Source organism: Manis javanica, chromosome 2 (assembly GCF_040802235.1).
Source record: "Manis javanica isolate MJ-LG chromosome 2, MJ_LKY, whole genome shotgun sequence".
Lineage (NCBI taxonomy): Eukaryota > Metazoa > Chordata > Mammalia > Pholidota > Manidae > Manis > Manis javanica.
The window spans coordinates 172,694,320-172,712,736 of NC_133157.1; the positions used below are offsets into that span (position 1 = coordinate 172,694,320).

General features: G+C 37.1%; 1 protein-coding gene across 1 annotated transcript in view; it reads left to right on the forward strand.

Annotated features, from left to right (window-relative positions):
* The window catches only part of LOC140845365 (cyclic nucleotide-binding domain-containing protein 1-like), a 203,331-nt gene that overhangs the window by 105,854 nt on the left and 79,060 nt on the right, over positions 1-18,417 (forward strand). The window lies entirely within an intron of this gene.

Below are 18,417 nucleotides of genomic sequence, written 5' to 3' on the forward strand. Positions count from 1 at the left end.
ATGAGAGAGAGAAAAGAGAGTTGGGAGACTTTCTGTCAAATTTTCTATTTTAAGGCATGTCATATTGAATATAGCTTATCCATATATATTAGTTAGGATTTTGGATTGTAAGTAACAGAAACTGATTCTAGTTAATTAAGAAAAAAAATCAAGAAAAGGGTAGGGGAGAGAGAGGAAATCTATGGAAATATAGTGAATGGCTCCCCAAATGGGAGAACTACTAGATGCTAGAGATGATGTGAACTAGAGCACCTCTGGATGTCTCTTAGAGGTACAAAATTGAAATCAGCTATGGCTATTTTTGATTGGAAGTTATTAGGCTCATATTTCAATTTCAGGAATAGAGAGATTGTTGTGGTCTGTTTTTGTAGTAATTTTCTTGGATAAATGCTGACAGGGCAGAACTCTTTGACAGTTTCACTTAATTTAAATTCAATTGGTAAGGAAGGGCATTTCAAAAGAAGATATTTCAGGAGGACAGAGAAATTGATTATGAACAAATAACATTAAAAACTATGAGCTAAAATGACTTAGAATTAATTTATAAATAATTTTGAGTGATTTTATTTTTCATCCGTTAATTAATGAATTCAGCATACACTTTTGAACTCCTGTGTTTCCTCCAGTGATACTCTTGGTATGGGGACTGCAATGGTGAACACATCTTTCTCCTTGTAGGGAACTTACATTCTAATGTAAGAGAGTGAGATAATAAACATACAAGCATTGTGTCAAGTAGTGATAAGTGCTAGGAAGAAAAATTATTGCAAAATAGGGGGTAGTGCATGATGAAAATGATCAGAGAAGTCCTTTCTGAAAGTTAACATTGACCACATAATTTAGTGAAATGATAGAGTTAGCTAACCAAATATCTTGGAGGAGTTTATTCCAAGCATAGGAAACACAAGGGCAAGAGCCCAGGATGGCAACGTGTTTTGCGAACTGAAAAAGAACAAGGAGATCGGTTTTTTGAATGTGAATGAATGAGTGAGAAGAGTTGGTGGAAATGAGGCTTCAAAGGTAGCCAGGAACCATATAATCATTTGGGCCTTGTAGGCGATGGTAGGTTTTTAATCTTGGTGTGATTGGCAAAATGGGAGTGACACATTATGATTTACATAGTAATGGTGTGAATAGCTGGCTGTGGTTGCCAAGAGGAAATTGGGGATGACCTGTTAGGAAGCTATATGGAATTGGTCTAGGTGAGAGACAAGTGTCATATGGATTCTGTTTTAGGGAGTTTGATTTGACATGAAAATTTTATTTTATTACTTTTTTAAAGACACAAGAGATTTTCATTTGGGAGACATGGAAGCACATCAGATTCTTTGCTCAACTTGACCACTAATAAGGAAAACACTGGGAAAATCATCCAATGCTCTTACATGTTTGCTTTTGATTACATTGCCTATAAAACCATCAGTTTTAAAATGCAATTATGAATTTCTTTGGTAAAAATAATTGGTTTCTTTATAAATAACTAATTTCTGGAAAAAAAGTGACATATTTGTGTATTTTTGGGGGTTGTGGAAAGGGTAGGAGAAGAGACAAAATTATAAATAAGCTGTGAAAAGCAGTTTAAGATCCTCTGAGAAAACTTGGCCCAGTTGTTTTTTTCTCCTACTTTCTCCAATTAAAGATGTTTCCTTTGAGGGAATGAGGCATCTAAAGATCATTATGTTTCAGTGGAGCAGTGATGCAAAGCCCTTCTCAAGAATGACTCAGAGGAATTGCTCCCTGGAAGGACATGAGGATTTTTATTTCTTAGATTCAGTCTGTTTAAAGTCCAAATGCAATATGGTTCTCACACTATTGTTTTCTAGTGAAGTGACATATGAGATGAGGAATTACAATCTCAAAGTGTATTTTAGGGCTATATAGTGATGAGAGGAAAACACTTTGTTGAGATTAATTCTGTTAAAAATACAGAGTTTGTATGAAAACCAAGTAAAATTGTTATTCAGTTTGGTGGGGGTGGCTCTCCTTTAGCTAAGAAAAGTCTTTATTTGAAGCTAAAAGGGACCATTGGTTAATGAGTGATAAGAAACAGCGATCATTTATGATATATGAATGGGAACTAAAGGAAGAGAGTTATTTGTGTTAAAGAGATCAGTTATCAAAGGACAGAAACTAGCGACTAACTGACAGCAGATTGACATTATAAAGAATAAGGCTTTGAATTTGGTCTATCTATGACAGTGAAACTCAATGTTGCATTGAGGATGCCCATGCTGTTAAATGCCTGGGTATTGGAGTCAGAAAGAAGTGAGTTCTGAACTGGAGTCCTACTATTACTAGTTGTATGATCTTTGGCAAATTCTACCTCTTCATACATAATTCACTAATCTTTAAAGTAGGCATACTTATTAACCTCATAGGAACATTGTTGTTGTGAAACCTAAATGAAGTTTAAAATGTAAAGCCCCAAGCATATTACTTGGTCCATCATAGGCCCTTTGTACATACCAATCTTCCCTTTTCTGAAGAATCTTTCATATTTTGATAGCTTTTTGCATAAAAGACTTTGCTGAAGTATAAAAGAGTTCCTAGTATCTAGAATAACAGTGGGTTCCATTTTTGAATCCTTCAAGAGAAAAAATATGTAAATTTATCTTACAGTTTATGAATAAGTAATAGCTATTAATTACATTAATTTACAAAGTTGCCAGTAATATTTTTATACTGTCACTTCAGAGGGGAAGATATGTTCCTAGCCTGGGCAAATAAACCTTTGATAGCAAAATCAATCAAAGGGAGAAATAAAGTGGGAGAAACCCATTTATTGCTTATAAGCAGTCATCTAATTCTGCTTATCCATGTCTCCCGCAACATGTCTGAGAAGGACATCACCAAACCTCTCTGGTCCAGGTGTGTGCTTGCTCTCCACCCTCTTTGTAATCACCTATTGATATGGAGATGAACTACTTCTCTCCACACCTGGAAACACCTATTGATGAGGAAATGCATTAAGGCCAGGTGAGAGATTCTCGAAATACTACAGTTTTACTCACAGCCCACCCCTCCAGAAATCTCATCTCACAATCTACTTACTCCCCATCTTCTGCAGTGGACCCTGTACAGAAAACCGGAGCACTGTAACCAGACTGATAACATACAGTAACAACAGTAAGAAAATCATGCTAATCCTCAAGCTGGAGGGTACAGCTAGGTTCAAAGTCCTCTGTAGATTAAGTCTATAGCTTGACCATTCCACAGGAGGCCAGTAGTTGAACCAGTAGGGAGTTCAGTTCACTCATCACACAGCAGCTGCAGCCAGGGGGCAGGTCCAGGCCACAGGGACTGTAGAAGAAGATAACCGTAAGGGTAATAAGATATATGTTTCATCCCAGTCCCACCTGATGCCTTTTTGTACCAACAAGTTTAGGGCTTCAGAATTTGTGCCAAGTGTGGAATAAGCATTCTCCAGTAGCCCAAAAGACCCCAAAACTCCTGTAATACTGCCACAGTGGTATGGGTAGGGAAAGTCTGGACCTTGTCTATGACTGTTTGTGGGATAACTTTAGTTTTACTTGACCAGACAACCCCCAAGAACTTTACAGACAAACCAGGTCCCTGAATCTTGATTCTATTCACAGCCCATCCTTTCTTCTGTAGATGTTGCAGCCATCTAGGAACTACCCCTTCTAAATCTGTAAGAGAATCAATCATGAGCATAATATCATCAATGTAGTGGCATAGCCACACCATTTGTGGCTTCTTCCATGTGGCCAAGTCCTGGTCTACAAGTCCATGACAAATGGTGGGAATGTGGAGGCATCCCTGTGGAAGGACAGTGTATGTCCAGTGGCGGTATTGCCATGTGAAAGCAAACTGTTCCTGACTTTCCTGTGCTATGTCAGTAGAGAAGAAGGCATTAGCAAGGTCTAAAATATAATGATATGTCCCTATTTGATGATAGAGGGTGTCAAAAGGGCTGCTATAGAGGGGACAGCAGCATGAAAAGGGGGTGTGACTTTATTCAATTCTCTATAATCCATGATCATATGCCAGGAACCGTCTGGCTTTTTCACGGGCCACATTGGGGAGTTTAAAGGACTATCTATGAGTGGGCTTTATGATGCCTACCTTGTCCAACTTCTGTAGAGTTTCTCCAATTTCCTTGGGTCCCCCAATTTACATTGCTTAGTATTTGTCACCTGCTGAGGTACAGGCAGAGCTACAGTCAGGTGCTTACATGTCCTCTCAGAACTGCCTTTACCACACGTACCCTCAGTCTGAACTCACCTGCAGTGGTCTGTAACCACAGGCTCTGCAGATATCCACCCCCAAAACATATTCAGGGATGGGAGAAATGTACACAATATGCTCCTTTGGAGGGTAAACACCCTATTCCAAATGGGATTTGGGCTTTCTTCACTCTAATTTCCTTACCCCCAAAGCCATCTATCACAGTAGGGATCCCAGGAAAATGCTCAGGGTTGCTATAAATCAGAGAACACCAGCACCAGGACACATTGGAGACCAATGAATTGCTAATTCTTTTTTTAAAATTATGGTATCATTAATGTACAGTTACATGACCAACATTATGGTTACATGATTCCCTCCATTATCAAGTCCCCACCACATAGCCCATTACAGTTGCTGTCCATCAGCCGAGGAAGATGCTATAGAATTACTACTTGTCTTCTCTGTGTTGTGCTGCCTTCCCTGTGCCCCACCCCCACATAATGTGTGCTGATCATAATGCCCCTTTTTCCCCCTTATCCCTCCCTTCCCACCCATCCTCCCCAGCCTCTTTCCCTTTAGTAACTGACAGTCCATTCTTGGGTTTGTGAGTCTGCTGCTCTTTTTCTCCTTTAGTTTTTTCTTTGTTCTTATACTTCACAGATGAGTGAAATCATTTGATACTTGTCTTTCCTCACCTGGCTCATTTCACTAAGCATAATACCCTCTAGCTCCATCCATGTTGTTGCAAATAGTAGGACTTGTTTTCTTCTTATGGCTGAATAATATGCAATGGTGTATATGTACCACATCTTTATCCATTCATCTACTGATGGGCACGTAGGTTGCTTCCATGTCTTGGCTATTGTAAATAGTGCTGTGATAAACATTGAGGTGCATATGTCTTTTTCAACTAGGCTGCTGCATTCTTAGGGTAAATTCCTAGGAGTGAAATTCCTGGGTCAAATGGTATTTCTATTTTGAGTTTATTGAGGAATCTCCATACTGCTTTCCACAATGGTTGAGCTAATTTACATTACCACCAGCAGTGTAGGAGCGTTTTCCTTTCTGCAAATTCTCAGCAGCATTTGTTGTTCTTGGTCTTTTTGATATTGGCCATGCTAACTGGTGTGAGGTGATAACTCATTGTGGTTTTAATTTGCATTTCTCTGATGATTAACAATGTGGAGCATCTTTTCATGTGCCTGTCAGCCATCTGAATTTCTTATTTGGAGAATTGTCTGTTCATATCCTCAGCCCATTTTTTAATTGGATTATTTGTTTTTTGTTTGTTGAGGTGTGTGAACTCTTTATATATTTTGTATGTCAACCCTCTTTAAGATATGTCATTTATGAATATATTCTCCAATATTGTAGGATGCCTTTTTGTTCTATTGATGGTGTCCTTTGCTGTACAAAAGCTTTTCAGCTTGATATAGTCCCACTTGTTCATTTTTGCTTTTCGTTTCCCTTGCCCGGGGAGATATGTTCATGAAGAAGTTGTTCATATTTATGTCCTAGAGAGTTTTGTCTATGTTTTTTTCTAAGAGTTTTATGGTTTCATGACTTACATTCATGTCTTTGATCCATTTCAAATTTACTTTTGTGTATAGGGTTAGACAATGATCCAGTTTCATTCTCTTGCATGTAGCTGTCCAGTTTTGCCAACACCAGCTGTTGAATAGGCTGTCATTTCCTCATTGTATATTCATGGCTCCTTTTATCATATGTTAATTGACCATACATGTTTGGGTTAATATTTGGAGTCTATTCTGTTTCACTGGTCTGTGGGTCTGTTCTTGTGCCAGTACCAAATTTTCTTGATTACAGTGGCTTTGTAGTAGAGCTTGAAGTTGGAAGCAAGATCCCCCATACTTTATTCTTCCTGCTCAGGATTGCTTTAGCTATTTGGGGTCTTTTGTGGCTCCATATGAATTTTAGAACTATTTATACCAGTTCATTGAAGAATGCTGTTGGTATTTTGATAGGGATTGCATTAAATCTGTAGATTGCTTTAGGCAGTATGGCCATTTTTAGAATATTAATTTTTCCTACCCAAGAGCATGGGATGAATTTCCATTTGTTAGTGTCTTCTTTAATTTCTTTTAAGAGTGTCTTGTAGTTTTCAGGGTATAGGTCTTTCACTCCTTTGGTTAGGTTTATTCCTAGGTATTTTATTCTTTTTGATGCAAGTGTGAATGGAATTGTTTTCCTGATTTCTCTTTCTGCTAGTTCATGATTAGTGTATAGGAATGCAACAGATTTCTGTTTATTAATTATGTGTCCTGTAACTTTGCTGAATTCAGATATTAGTTCTAGAAGTTTTGGTGTGTATTCTTTAGGGTTTTTTTATGTACAATTTCATGTCATATGCGAATAGTGCATTTTGACTTCTTCCTTGCCAATGTGGATGCCATTTATTTCTTTGTTTTGTCCAATTGCTGTGTCTAGGACCACCAGTACTATGTTGAATTAAAGTAAAGTGAGTGGGCATCTTTGCCTTGTTCCCGATCTTAGGGGAAAGCTTTCAGCTTCTCGCTGTTTAAGTATGATGTTGACTGTGGTTTTGTCATATACGGCCTTTATGATGTTGAGGCACTTGCCCTTGATACCCATTTTGTTGAGAATTTTTATCATGAATGGATGTTGAATTTTGTCAAATGCTTTTTCAGTATCTATGGAGATGATCATGTGGTTTTTGTCCTTCTTTTTGTTGACGTGATGGATGATGTTGATGGATTTTCGAATGTTTCACCATCCTTGCATCTGTGAGATGAATCCCACTTGATTATGGTGTATGATCCTCTTGATGTATTTTTGAATTCAGTTTGCTAATATTTTATTGAGAATTTTTACATCTATGTTCATCAGGGATACTGGTGTGTAATTTTCTTTTTTTATGGTGTCTTTGCCTGGTTTTAGTATTCAAGTAATGCTGGCTTCATAAAATGAGTTTGGAAGTATTCCCTGCTCTTCTTTTTGTTGGAACACTTTAAGGAGAACTGGTATTACATCTTCTCTAAATGTCTGATAAAATTCAGCAGTGAATCCATCTGTACCTGGTGTTTTGTTCTTGGGTAGTTTTTTGATTACTGATTCAATTTTGTTGCTGGAAATGTCTGTTTAGATTTTCTGTTTCTTTCTTGGTCAGTCTTGGAAGATTGTATTTTTCTAAAAAGTTGTCCATTTCTTCTAGGTTATCCAGTTTGTTAACATATAGATTTTCATAGTATTCTTTAATAATTCTTTGGATTTCAGTGATGTCTGTCATGATTTTTCCATTCTCAATTCTGATTCTGTTTATGTGTGTATATTCTATTTTTCTCTCAGTAAGTGTGGCTAGGGTTTATCTACTTTATTTATTTTCTTGAAGAACCAGTTCTTACTTTCATTGATTTTTTTCTATTGTTTCATTCTCTATTTTGTTTATTTCTTCTCTGCACTTTATTATGTACCTCCTTCTGCTGACTTTGGGCCTCATTTGTTCTCTTTGTCCAGTTTCAATAAATGTGACTTCAGACTATACATTTGGGATTGTTCTTCCTTTTTTAAATAAGCTTGGACTGCTATATACTTTCCTCTTAGAACTGCCTTCACTGTGTCCTACTGAATTTGGGGAATTGAGTTGTTGTTTTCATTTGTCTTCATATATTGCTTGTTCTGTGTTTTAATTTTGTCATTGATCCATTGATTATTTAGGAGCATGTTTTTAAGCCTCCATGTGTTTGTGAGCCCCTTTGTTTTCTTTGTACAATTTATTTCTAGTTTCATAACTTTGTGATCTGAGAAGTTTTTTGGTAGAATTTCAATGTTTTTGAATTTACTGAGGCTTTCTTTGTGGCCTAGTATGTGGTCCATTCTAGAAAATGTTACATGTGCACTTGAGAAGAATGCATATCCTCCTCCTTTTGGGTGTAGAGTTCTGTAGGTGTTTGTTAGGTCCATCTGTTCTTGTGTGTTGTTCAGTGTCTCTGTGTCCTTATTTTCTGTCTGGTGGATCTGTCCTTTGGAGTGAGTGGTGTGTTGAAGTCTCCCAAAATGAATGCATTGCATTCTATTTCCTCCTTTAATTCTCTTAATATTGGTTTCACATATGTAGATGATCCTGTGTTGTGTGTATAGATATTTACAATGGTAATATCCTCTTGTTGGACTGACCCCTTTATCATTATATAACGTCCTTCTTTAGCTCTTGTTACTTTCTTTGTTTTGAAGTCTATTTTGTCTGATACAAGTACTGGAACTCCTGCTTTTTTCTGCCTATTGTTTGCATGAAATATCTTCTTCCATCCCTTCACTTTAATCTGTGTATGTCTTTGGGTTTGAGGTGTGTCTCTTGTAAGGAGCATATAGATGGATCTTGCTTTTTTATCCATTCTATTACTCTGTGTCTTTTGATTGGTGCATTCAGTCCATTTCCGTTTAGGGTGATTATCGATAGATGTGTACTTATTGCCATTGCAGGCTTTAGATTCGTGATTAACAAATGTTTGAGGGTAGCTTCTTTACTATCTGATTGTATAACTTTGACTCATTTATTACAGTATTATAAACACAGTCTGATGATTCTTTATTTCTCCCCCTCTTTTTCTTCCTCCTCTACTCTTTATATGTTAGGGGTTTTATTCTGTACTCTTTTCTGTTTCCCTTGACTGATTCTGTCAATAGCTGATTTTATTTTGCCTTTAGTTAGTATTTGATTGGTCTACTTTCTTTGCTGTGACTTTATTTTCTCTGGTTACATATATTTAGCCTTAGGAGTACTTCCATCTATAGAAGTCCCTTTAAAATACACTGTAGGTGTGGTTTGCGGGAGGTAAAGTCCCTCAGCTTTTGCTTATCTTGAAATTGTTTAACCCCTCCTTCAAATATAAATGATAATCTTTCTGAGTAAAGTGTTCTTGGTTTGAGGCCCTTCTGCTTCATTGCATTAAATATATCATGCCCCTTCTTTCTGGCCTGTAAGGTTTCTGTTGAGAAGTCTGATGATAGCCTGATTGTTTTTCTTTTGTACATGATCTTTTTTTTCTTTCTGGTTGCTTTTAGTAGTCTGTCCTTATCCTTTATCTTTGCCATTTTAATTATTATATGTCTTGGTGTTGTCTTTCTTGGGTCCCTAGTGTTGGCAGTTTCGTGCCCTTCCATGGTGTGAGAGACTATTTGCTTCCCCAGATTGGTGAAGTTTTCAGCAATTATTTCCTCAAAGACACTTTCTATCCCCTTTTCTCTCTCTTTTTCCTCTGGTTCCTGCATAATGCGAATATTGTTTCATTTGAATTGGTCCTCAGTTCTCTCAATATTGTTTCATTCCTAGCAATCCTTTTATCTCTCTCTGCCTCAGCTTCTTTGTATTCCTGTTCTATGATTTCTATTCCATTAACAGTCTCTTTCATTTCATCCAGTCTGCTCTTAAATCCTTCCACTGTTTGTTCATTTCTGTTATCTCCCCCCAGAATTCATCCTTAGCTCTTGCATGTTTCTCTGCAGGTACATCAGCATGTTTATGACTTTTATTTTGAATTCTTTTGCAGGAAGATTGGTTATTTTTGTCTCACCAGGCCCTCTCTTTGGCATTTGAGTGATTTTGAACTGAACCAGGTTCTTCTGCCTTTCAATGGCAATAGAAGTGTTCCCCAGCAAGTGGCGTGTGTGTCAGCTGGGAGAACAACATCTCTTCCTGCTTGCTGGTCACCTTGCCCATCTCTGCTGTCTGTACCGGTCAACTGCAGAAAGCGAGTAGCCTCTGGGTTAATCCCTTGAGCCCGTTGTAGGTGGGGCGGTCCTCGGGATGTGATAGGGTACTGGCATGGGTCACAGGTGAGCTGTGGGTGTTCTCCTGTGAGAATAGCAGCCCTTCTTGCTTTCTCTACTTTGTGCCAGTCTCCACTACTTGAGCCAGCCATCTGCACACAGGGAGTAACCTGTGGGTTGATCACCTGAGCTGCTGTGTGCAGGGAAGCTCTTGGGATCACATTGGGCACTGGTGGTGGTTGTAGGTGATCAGCATGTGTTTGCTGAGAGAGCAGAGCCCTACATGCCTTCTGGACTCTGCACTGGCTTCCTGTCCCTGGCTGGTCAACTGCATGTAGAGGACAGCCTCTAGGTTAACCCCCTGAGCTGCCATGAGAGAGGTGGGCCTCAGGATGGCCTAGGGCACTGGCAGTGGTTGCAGGTGATCGGCACATGTTTGCTGAGAGAGCCAAGCCCTATGTGCCTTCTGGACTCTGCACTGGCTTTTTCTGCCTGTGTTGGTCAACCAGGTGCAGGGAGCAGCCTTTAGGTTGGTCCCCTGAGCTGCCATGGCCGGGGAGGCCCTCAGGATGGCTTAGGGCACTAGTGGTGGTTGCATGTGATCACATGTTCGCTCTGAGAGCAGAGCACCTACATGCTTTCCAGACTCTACACTGGCTCCCTCTACCTGTGCCAGTCAACTGGGTACAGTAGGCAGCCTCTGGGTTGATCTCTTGAGCTGGTGTAGGCAGGATGGCCCTTGGGATTGCCTAGGGCACTGGTAGGAGTTGTAGGTGAGCAGCATGTGTTTGCTGCAAGAATAAAGCCCCTTTTTGCCTTCCGGGTTCTGAGCTGTCTCTCTGCTGTCTGTGCCTGGCTACTGTGCTCAGGGGGCATCTTCTGGATCTGAAATTCTTCTTTGGAGAAGTGTCTGTTCATGTTCCCTGCTCATTTTTTAATTAGGTTATTTGCTTTTTGGGTGTTGAAGCATGTGAGTTCTTTATATATTTTGGATGTTAACTCCTTGTTGGATATGGCATTTATGAATATATTTTCCTATACTGCAGAATGCCTTTTTATTCTGCTGATGTTGTCCACTCATGTACAGAAGCTTTTTAGCATGGTGTAGTACCATTTGGTTGGAAAATAGGGCAAGCTCTTGACACTTTACAGAAAATTAAGAAACATCAACATACTATATAAAAGAATAGAATGTGGGTTGGCTTGAGCAGACTGTGGGAAGACTGGCATTGCTGTGTGTGAGAGTGTGTGTATGTGTTGTGTATTAACACATATTCAAGCCTTTCTAAAAAATATGACAGAGATACGTGGTTACAATGGTTTTAGATACCAGTGAAGCCTCCTGTAATGCCACATGTTTTTTTTTTATGAAGTCCTCTTTCATTAGTTTTATTTTCTCTACTTGGGCTGTTTCTCTCTTACTTCCAGAACTCTAGGTTTCTTGTTTACCAGGTTCCCTTGGTGGCATCATCTCTCATCACCCAGATTCTGTGTTTTTGACTTAAGCTTTATTAAGATATCATTCGTATAAAATTAAATCTTCCCTTTTAAATGGCCAGTTTGATGGATTTTAACAGTTGTGTAATCAGCTGTACAATCAGAAATAGAACATTCCTTTACCATAAAAAGATCCTTCTTGTCTCTTAGCAGTCCAACTTCCCCATCCTCTGCCCCTAGGTAGTCACTGATCTACTTTCTGTCATTTGATTTTGGTATTTTTTAGAATTTCATATCAACAAAATCATATAGTATGAAGCTCCATATGCTTAAATTTTTTACAGTTTTCAATATTTTTGAAGTTTATCCATGTTGTTGCATGCATTATATTTCATTCAATTTTACTCTAAGTAGTGTTCCACAGTATGCATATACTCTATGTTTATCTATACACTAAGTCACGGTCATTCTAATCATTTCCAGGTTTTGACTAATGTGAGTGGTGCTTTTATGAACATTCATGGGCAAACATCTGTTTGCATTTCTCTTGGGTAAACACATAGAAGTGAGATTGCTGGGTCATACTGTCTTACGTCTTACTGAGTAAGAAACTGACTGTTTTCCAAAGGAGCTGTACCAAGTTTCATTCCTATTAGCAATGTATGTTTCAATTGTTTCCCATTTTTCTGACACTCAGTATTGTCAATCTTTTAAATTTTAGCTATTCTAGTAAGTGGGTAGTGGTATCTCCTTGTGAATTTAATTTTCATTTCTTTAATAACGCTGAACATCTTTTCATGTGCTTATTTGCCACTTGCACATCTTCTTTTGTGCTCATTTAAAATATTTTTGTTGTCTTCCCATTGATTTTTATAGGTTTTTTTGTTCTAACTAACCCTTGTTCTAAACTAACCCTTTGTCAGATGTTTTTCTACTGATATTTTCTCTTAATTTGTAACTTGCTTTTTTATTTTCTTAATTGTATCTTCCAAAGAAGAATGGTTTTAATATATCACGATGACTTTTTCCTATGTCTTATCCTAGAAGTTTTAGAGTTTTAGCTTTTACATCTAGGCTTGTGATTCATTGTGTTACTGTCTAATTATTGTGTATAGTGTCAGGAAAAGGTTGAGATTCTTTTATTTCCATATGAATAGCCAGTACAATTTGTTGCAAAGATTTTTTCCCCATTGAATTACATTAGTAAGTTTGTCAAAATCAATTGTCCAATAACTATGATTCTATTTCTAAATTCTCTTTCAGAATGTTGTATATTCCTATATGCTGATTCCTGTGCTAATATAATATTGTCTTGATCATAGTAGCTTATATTAAATCTTGAAATCAGGTAGTATGAGTACTCCTACTTTGTCCTTTTTTTATTTCAAATTTGTTTTGGCTTTTTTAGGCCCCTTTTCCATATAAGCTTTTCCATATAAGCTTTACACGCAGCTTGGTGATTTGTTTATAAAATGCTGTGATTTTTAATGGGACTACATTTACTTGATAGATCAATTTGGAAAGAATTTTCAATTTTAACAAAATAGAGTGTTCTAACAGGAGCATATTATCTATCTCCACTTAAATCATTTAATTTCATTTTGTAATCTTTTGATTTTTCAGTGTGTAAGTTCATATCTTTTGTTAAATAATATCTAAAAATTTAATTTTTGGTATTATAAGTGAAATTTTTAAATTTGTTTTGAATTTTTATTTTAAAATTTCTTCAATGGTATATTATTAAAATATCAATTAAAATTGACTTTAATACTGTAGACTGAGAAATTTACTTTTTAGTTCTGGTTGCTATTTTGTAGATTTTTTAAGACTTTTATAAACACCATCATGTCATAGGAAATAGTTTTACTCATTCCTTTCCAATCTTGATGCCCTGCAGTATAATTTTAAATAAAGGTGGAGAGATTATACATTTCTTACCTTGAAATCTAAATTATCAAGTTTATCGGCATACCATGACGATATTCATTTATTCTTTTAACATGTATAGGAGCTGAAGTAGTATTGTCTCTTTCATTTCTGAATTGGGAGTACACATCTTTTTTTTTTCCCTTGATCATCCAAACTATAGGCTTATCAATTTTAGAACCAAAACTGTGCTAGTGATTCAATTATTAGATCAGTTGAGAATATAGTGGTAAAAAAGTATTGCCTATTTCCGTGGAAATTACAGTACCACTAAGTAGTTAGACAATAAGGAAGTAAAAAGGCAAATAGGGCAATTTTTGTTAAGTTCTATGAATTAAATTAATAGGGTGTTTTGATAGATAATAATAACAGGAGTGGCGGATGGGGATTAGGAACTACGTATAGTGGTGAGGTAAGGGGCCTTTTAGAGGCTGGAATAATTAAGTTGAAATCTGAAGCGTGACAAAGAGCCTGCTTTGTGAATGACAAAAGGAAGGTTGTTGTGGACCAAGGGAGCAACTTATGTTAGGGTCTGCCATTAAGAATGCTCTTAAAGTGTTCAAGCAACTAAAAGAAAGTCAGTAGAGATTGGTGGGGATGCAAGTGTAACAAGTCCCTCAAGCAGGGGTTTTTAGACCATGGTAGGAAGTAGTTATTATTTAATTTATGTGTAATAAGCACACATAAATAAATATTTACAGAACACCATGACAATAAATAAAGGTATAAACCATAAACCAGCATTGGCACTCTTCTACTTTAAATGTCCACATAGTAAATATTTTAGGCTGCTCTGACTATACAGTGTTTGTTGCAACTACTCAACTCTAAATGGTAGAACATAAATAGTCATAGTAAATAAACAAATGAGCAAGGCTGTGTTCCAAAACAACAACAACAACAACAATAAACTTTCCTTTTTCTTCCAAAAACATTCGGTGGGCTAGATTAGCATACAGGCCATAATTTTCTGACCCTGACATAAACAGAAAGTTTTTGCTTTTAATTCTGATTTAGAATGAAATTCACAACATTGGGAGTTCAAGTGGAATTTTAAAGGGTGAGAACTTTCTTAATAAGAAACATGGGGGGATTACCACGCCAAGTCAAGAAAAGCACAGAGATGTAAAAAAAATATGCTATTGCTGGAGTGGCATAAAAAGGAGCATATTTGGATAGTAGTGTGTGTATGGGTGGAGTGTGTGTGTGTGTGTGTGTGTGTGTGTGTGTGTGCGCGCGCATGTCACATATGTTGTAAAGATACATTTAAATGACCAAAAGTGAAACTGGTGAGTCTGAAAAATGTACTAAAGTATTTGGAATAGACTGGGTTGGATTCTTAAAGTATTTTATAGCCATACTTAATGTTTAGTTGATGTTTGTGTGAAAGAGGAATTGGAGATGGACAAAAGTTGAAATATTTTTGTCAAAAACCCCTGACCACTTCCTATTTTTTGCTAAATAAGGCTAAACTCCTGTTATACTGAGGCCCTCCATGATCTATATCCATAATCATAATTTAATTTTATTTTTCCTTATTCCCTCAAGGAGAAAGCCCATCTCTCAGGCTTATTCCTTCCTGATAATTTGGCTTTTATTGTCTATAGGATCAATATTTTTGTATTTTGTGTTTTTAAATTCAAGAAACATTTCTAGAGACTTCCTAACCCTATTTTCTCTCACTCCACCTCTCCTTTGTTGACTATAACTTATAGTTTGTGCATCTAGTTAAACAAGGTCTTATATGTGCTTCTGTTTCATATTTCGTTTTTATGTTTCACCAGGATTATAAACTTCTTGAGCAAAGAAATAATGGCTTCCTGCCAAGTGCTTGCTTCTCTTAATGCTGAGAATGCTGAAAAACACAAGAAACACATTGATTAATTGATACAAATGTCAATAACATTGCCAATTCTACCTGAGCACAAGCTAATGCAAAAAACTAGTGTATAAGCCACAAAATGTTTTCATTAGGATTTCTGGAACATTCTTCATATTGCTGTTTAATATTTATACATGAATTATTTGTGCCTTAAAACATTGTAGTGATAAACTGAACATTTAAAGCTTTTACACTTTTCCAATTTTTAAGCCTAATGTGTTTTCTAACTTTCATACCTTAGTTATGAATTAACTGGGTGTGGATATTAAGCAGAATAAGTTGAGTGTCACAAAGGTGACATAATGAAAGCATAGTGAGTTTAGAGCTTAGACAATTGTATATTCTCTGCCCTCAAAGAACCAGTGTTTTACCATAATACAAAATCACAGCTGAAATTTTTGTCCTAGAACCACAAGTTACTTACAACGTTAATATGTAATATGTAATATAACCAGGAGCCATTACCCTTTTGAGGATTAAAGTGACATATTTAGGGGAGACCTTGCTTTAAACAGAAAATTGTGAGAACTATTTTCAGAAAACACTTTAGGCCCAGTTTAGGAAAGTTCAGATAATACAAGTTGAGCCTCTTGGATGTTGTTACTGTTTTATCTTGTCCTTTATTCCTGTGGAGTCATATACTCAGAGGAAGTTATGTTCTGTCACTGCCTTGGAAATATGATTAGCTCAGACTCAGTTTGTCAATATTCACAATGCTTTGGTTGGTTATTTCAAACCTTTGGTCTTCCTTGAAAAGCATTAAAACCATTAGCAACTATGGGGCTTCATTATTCTGTGAAACAGTGGTTAGAGAAATATTAGTTGTGAGGGTATTTTCTTACTAGACATGAAATGAGGCCTGTGTATAAGTGGGGGCCAGTCACTGGCTTCTGATTGCCTCTCCCCAGGAGCCCAATGTGATGGGGCTGTGTGAGAAAATGGAGACAGCAAGTGTTTATTGCAGTAGCCTTGCGGTCTCTAAGGAGTCATAGCTAGTAGAGTTTATCATTATTCTTCCCGCTTATTTAACCTCCTGAGTCTCAAGTTTCCCTTTAGACCCAGGAGTGGCTACTCTTCTAGCAGATACTAATCTTTCTTGATGGTAAGGTTGTGCTTGCCTGACCATGTGGCTTCTGTACTCAAAGAAGCTCCTACCATTAGCTGCAGCCCAGGAGCAAAGTATATAATAAAGTTTAGTGTTCCTTATTAAGCACATTTCTTTTTCCCATGTGCTGAAAGTGAGCCCAGAGTATACTCAAGATTCCTTCCTACACACTCACATTACAACACAAATATATTCCATAAATACTGAGTAGATTCAGTTGATTCTCATTATCTGTGGTAATTATGGTCTATAAATTCACTGCCAATACTAACCATTGTTCCTATGGGAAATAAAAGGTTAGGTCCCTTATGAGCCTCTGGTCATAGCATTTTCCTCAACTGATCAATGCATGCCTTATTTTATGTGTGATTCTTTTGACGTTTTTGATTCATTAACATTGAACTTACGGCTAACAGTACTATAACTCAAGCCTGAAAGAAGCTTAACATACATATTTTCTCAATAAGGTACATCACAACCCTCTTATGCTTAGGAACACTAAACAGCACTTCAATCCTTTGGTCTGGGGCCATTTTACATAGTGAAATCACCACCAACAAAGTGCAAAAATATGACAAACATGGCACTAAATAGACCCTGAAAAGGACACTTGCTTATAATATGAATGCTGAAGAAGAAGGCAGAATGTTGCCTTGTTCAACTTTAGCTGGGATCATGTATGTTGGGAGACAAGATTTCTGCCACTTACCATGAATCACTGTGAAATACTATGAGAATACCATGAGTATTGATTTTGGGTTCACAAATAAATGATAGAGAATAGGTGAGTTCAGAATACAGAATAAATGAATGATGATCAACTGTATATTAATGGAACCAGAGCTAATTTTATATTTACTGTAGTCTAAATCCTTTCTAAACCCTTGAATAAATTGGAAGTGTACATTTTTAGACTGTTCAATTCTGAAACGTGTCAAACACTATGGAACTGTCTCATACAGTTTTTATACCTCTTTACCCAAATTGTATATCTAGGCAGATTTATATCTACAAATGAGTCTTGCTTTATCCTGCATCTTCAAAGCTTCCCACAGTCCATCTCTGTAACTCTTTTTGAGTGGAGTGTGATTTCATGAATCCACTATAAAATGGAGAACAACTTTCCCATCTCATTCCTGACATTCATGCCCACTATATGGGGATTACAATCATTTTTGATCAAAAGAACTATCTTATTTCAATAATAAAATGTCCCTGCCATTGAAATTGTCAACTTTCTGAACTTCATTTACAATTAAAGTTTGCTTTTGGAAGAGTGACTGAGGGGTGAGAAGCAGTTGGGGGTGGTGGGGAGATAGGCTCCTTTTTGCTCTTATCAATTAGCTCTTGCCATTTCTTTCTTATCCAGTAGCTAAGGTCCTGCCATTCTCAGGGCCCAGAAAGAGAGGGTCTTAGGAGAAAATGCAGTTTTGGGTGGCTGTGATTTTAGTGATCTGGACCTACCCGCTTGTTGTGGCAACTTCCCTATACTAATAATTTCCTTATGGCACTTTTGAGGGTTTCTCAGATATTTGCCTACTTGGGACTTCCATGTACAGTTACAATAAGTGAGCAATATTTATGTTTGCTATCTGTTGTTTCCAAACTTCCATTAAACTTTTCCTTCCTGTCCCTCCATCTAAGGCAGGTCTCTTGTCTCCAGACTGATTCCTTTCTGAGGGTCCACTCACTCTATAGAAAAAATCATGTGGAGATTTCAAAGGGCAGCTTGCTTTCTAAAGCAGTTTGGTCTCTTTTCTTTTGCCCTGCCCCTCAGGTTGAGAGCCTAGCTTTTCTATTTTAGGTTTCATAAGCTTGTAAAGCATGTATCAGACACCAATCCTTGTTATCTCAAATTTCTGAGGACACATGTAAAACTCTAAAACTGATCCTTTAAAGTTCTTTTCACTTGGCTTGAGGTGAAAATAGAGATGTCTTCTCCTTTCCTGTTGTGGGCGAAAAAGGTGCAAATACTCCAGTGATGTTCTTCAAAACATCTGTTTGATTCTTTATTGATTACACATGTGCATTAGCCTATAGGGTGAGAACCATTAGCACAATTCCTTAGCATGTTCTACCTGTGTACTGTACATCTATTATTTTGTGGGTTTTAGGCTGAATTTTATCA